The sequence below is a fragment of the Triticum dicoccoides genome, chromosome 7A, assembly GCF_002162155.2.
Source record: "Triticum dicoccoides isolate Atlit2015 ecotype Zavitan chromosome 7A, WEW_v2.0, whole genome shotgun sequence".
NCBI lineage: Eukaryota > Viridiplantae > Streptophyta > Magnoliopsida > Poales > Poaceae > Triticum > Triticum dicoccoides.
In genome coordinates, this window is record NC_041392.1 from 734,951,232 (window position 1) to 734,955,764 (window position 4,533).

Below are 4,533 nucleotides of genomic sequence, written 5' to 3' on the forward strand. Positions count from 1 at the left end.
AATACTCAAAGGGATACTATCTTGCATATATGGTATATACCCTCCTTGGTGCACATTTGTCAAGAGCATCAAAGAACCCAAAACTAAAAAACAATGTGAATTTGCAAAGGTGCAAGAGGCAGCCTGAAAAGACATTGAAAGATCATTCAGTGTTTTGCAATGTAGGTTTGCCATTGTCCGGGGTCCTGCTCGTTTTTGGGATAAGAAAACCATGAAAAATATCATGACATGTCGTGTTATCCTGCACAATATGATTCTTGAACATGAGAGATGAATGAACTTGAAATTCTTCTACGACAATGTGGGTAGCCGTGTCAAACCAGCTAGAGACCCTAACCCCATTAGAGCTTTTCTTCAGACATATAAGGAGATTGAAAATGCAAACACACACTTTCAACTTCAGGAGGATCTCATTGAGCACCATTGGCAAAGGGCTGGATAGTGACTAATTTTTGTATTTATTTGTATTTGTATTCATGACAAGTTTTGTATTGCATTATTTAAGTTTGCTATGGTGATTTGAATAATTACTTGTAATGTGGATGATTATTGTATTATGTTTGATTTGAATAATTTAGTTTTGCTTACGTTTGTTGTAATAAGTTGGATTTGATATTTGCGGGCCGATGAGATGCGGGATGCAGCGGCGCAAAGAGCAGACCCCGCAAAGTCGACCCATAAAATAATATTCCGCGAATATACTTTTATGCGGTTCCGTTTGAGGGGTCTGCATCTGTGGTCGTCCGCGCCGGCCCGCAAAGGCCATTTTGCTCGAACTGCAAACACGTTTTGCGGGCCGGCGGGATGCTGGGTCTGCTAGAGTTGCTCTAAGTTTGTTGCGAGATCTTTTGGGTTTCAGCTCTAGCCTACGCCAACTTATTTGAGACTAAAGTCTTTGTTGTTATTTTTGAAAGTTTATACAATGTATAAAAAATGTTCATCGTTTAGATAAAAATATTCATCATGTATTTTAGAAAAATGTTCATCTTTAATTAAAAAATGATAATCATGTATTCATAAACATTCATGGCGTAACTTAAAAAAACATGTATTTGAATTTTTTTTGTATTAATGGTTATTCATTGTTTATTCAAAAGCCGTTCGTTAATAAAAAAATGTTCAAGTAATATTATGAAAATTTTACACGTCTTATATATCTTAAGAGAGTGGTGTTCCCTACTTCTAATTACATCCACATCATCAAAATAGTTGTTGCCGCTAGATTTACTAGCTTGATCCACCAGAATGCATCCGATCTACGCACAAGAATCATCTACCAGCGCATTTTATTGGATTTTATATGGCATTGCATTTAACTGTGACATGCACAACTTTATCCGAGAAGTTGTTCTTAAAAATATTCATCATGTATTTTAGAAAAATGTTCTTATTAAATTAAAAAATAATTGATCATCATGTACTCATAAACATTCATTGAGTAATTTAAAAAAAAATGTATATTTGAAAAAAATGTGTACTAAAGTTTATTCACGGTTTATTCAAAACCCGTTCGTTAATAGAAAAATGTTCAAGTAATATTATGAAAATTTTACACATCTTATATATCAGAATGCATCCAATCTACTTCTAATTTAAGCGTCTTATGTGGTGTTCACTACTTCTAATTACATTCATTAGATCTACTAGCTTGATCCACCATTGCATTTTATTGGATTTTACGCACGAGAATCATCTACCGGTGCATTTTATTGGATTTTATAACGCGTGCATTTAATCGTGACATGCACAACTTTATCAGAGAAGCCGGAGGGAGCATCCTCTAAGGGCATCTCTAGCAGACCCTGCATCCGGCCGGCCCGCAAAACACGTTTGCAGTTCGTGGAAAAAACGGCTTTGCGGGCCGGCGCGGACGGCAGCAGATGCAGACCCCGCATAACGGACCCGTAAAAAAAGATATTCATGGAATATGCTCTTTTACGAGTCGGCTTTGCGGGGTTTGATCTGCCGCAGCTCCTCCAGGCCCGGAAAACCTAAATTTGCACCTTAATTTGATTCAACATAATGCATTTCTTTGCTTTTTCGACACCACCAAATCTTTGCTAGAATAGGCAGACCAAAGAAAACAAGAACCACAAGTATGCATTTTAGAAGATTTCCAACTTCCATAACTGCTCCCACTAGTTGGAGTAATATCTTCTCCATGCATTCATTGTTGATCTGTCGATTCTTGATTTCCATTCTTCTTTCTTCATCTTTAGTTTGAAAGAAGTAGATGTTGCTTTTCCTCTAGTTGCACATGCAGCCACATCATTGCCTTCGATTCTACTAAGGAGTGCACGAACGTCTATTAAGTTTCTTTCTATCAATAAATCAATGTATTCGCCTTCCCAAAACAAAAATGAGCATCCATCTTCCTACACACATGATGATGTTCGACATGAGATACCGCAATTAAACCAAAGAATGAGCTATCAAAATGAGCCGAATGAAAACAACACGTACCCCATCGTTTTCGCATTTGAAGAACACCCATTCGGGGTGCTTCGGCGTGCCCGAAGTTAGCAGCAGCACTGTCTGCGTGCAGTCGTCGCACTGTATGAGCGGCATCGGCGAGCCACAGAGCCGCTGCATGAGCGCCGGGCCCGGTGGAGGGCCGGACGAATCCATGCCCACAAACCGTCGACGGCGGCGGGAGGACGAACTACCTGCATGTGGCGATGCGACCTTGTCGGGGCTGCGGGAGATGCTCCCCGACCATTCCATCGCTTGGCGCAGTCACCGGTGGCCGGAAAAGCCAAATCCGGCGGCCCGCGATGAAGGGCCGCAGGTCCACAACTTTTCGTCCCACCGACATAGGAGGGGGGGGGGAGGGCAACCTTGTGCGTGTGGCGGCCTTTCGGCGTGCTCCCGCCGGCTGCTTTCGCCGGAATCTTGGGCGGCGGCCCGACGGCGGGGCGAGGGGGAGAGGGAAGGTGGTTGGTGTGGAAAAGTGCAGGCTGAAATGTCCTTCCCACCAACCGCTTCCGCTTATATGCAGGGCACGCAGGGGCGATGGGGAAACCCGCGTACGCTTATATGCAGGGCACGCAGGGGCGACCGGGAAACCAGCGTATTCGCGGGTTGGGGCCGAGATTTTGATAGGTCCATGACTATACCAAATACCAGTGTAGTTGTCGATCCTATTGTTGTCGAGGTTGTGCCAAAATATGCAGCTTATACACCAACGTATTTGTCCATTACTTACAATGATGCAGAAGATTTACTACCAAGTACTACATACCATGTTACTGTTCAGCAATGTTTAGGCGTGAGAAAGACCATGAACCATGCACTAGGTATGCAAAACATGTCTAACAATGCATGCATTCGTACTGATGACCAAGCAGTTGTTGATGTGCAAGCAGATATAAAACAAGTTCAGCTGCCACCAATTTTCGGTTGGAGTCCAGATGGTGTTCACTTTGAATATTTATCTATATTGTCATGGACACCGGAACAGGACCAGTTCGTGTATGGGAAGGAGTCCAATAAAGCTACAGGTCAAAGCTCACCTATCCAATCTTGCATGCTACGTAAGGATTAAAACTACTAGGAGTAGATCCTTTCTGTTTTTATTTCTGCCACGCAAGGAAAAGATCAACAAAAGGACTACATGTATTTGGGAGTTTTTAACCCTAAGAGATGTCGGGTGGGGCCCTCCTGATTGCACAAGTCGGAAGCGCTTGTACCAAAATTACTAGGCCAAGTATCTTTAATGAGAGTCCAGATTTGTTTAGGAGTTACTTTATTTTTCTTTTGTGCGTGTACGAGGTCAAGGTTTGGTCGGCTACTATATAAAGCCATGATACGAGGCATTGTACGGCAGATTATTGTTTTATGAAATAGACACGATGTGTTTTTCAGGGTAGATACCCGTATCAAGTTTTGGAGGGATCTTTAGAAAACCTCTATGTTGCGATTTCTTTGTAGAAATTGTTTTTGCGCGTGAGTATCATCGTCGAGATTGATTTTCTCGTGCTGGGCCGTAAGGTTCAAACCCTCTATTTCGTGCATATCGCGTGTGCGAGCGAGATGTTGCTACTGCTGGTGGTGGAGTGTTGTAAAAGGTCAGGCCGCAACAACGGATCGGACCTCACATTGAGTTTCGGTCTACATCCACTGGTGGAAAAAAGGCCTTTGGTCGCGGTTCGCAACTGCCATTAGTCGCGGTTGCGCAACCGCGACCAAATAAGCGCGACTAAAGCCCCCCACCTTTAGTCGCGGCTGCTTAAGAACCGCGACTAACGGCCCGTCCACGTGGGCGCCAGGCGGCCGTCGGGGCGGAGGACCTTTAGTCGCGGTTCTTCTGGCCAACCGCGACTAAAGGCCGCCACAGGTTTAGGGTTTTAGCCCCCCCCCCTAAACCTGTTTTCTGTTTAATTTGTATTGTTTTATTTCTTTTGTGCTTTATTTTAATTTTGAAGGAGTTTCATATATTCTACGGTACTACATACATGCATATGAATGTACAATTTCAAATAAATTTGAAATTAGAACCAAAAAGAATTCAAGAGGAATATACAATATATATTC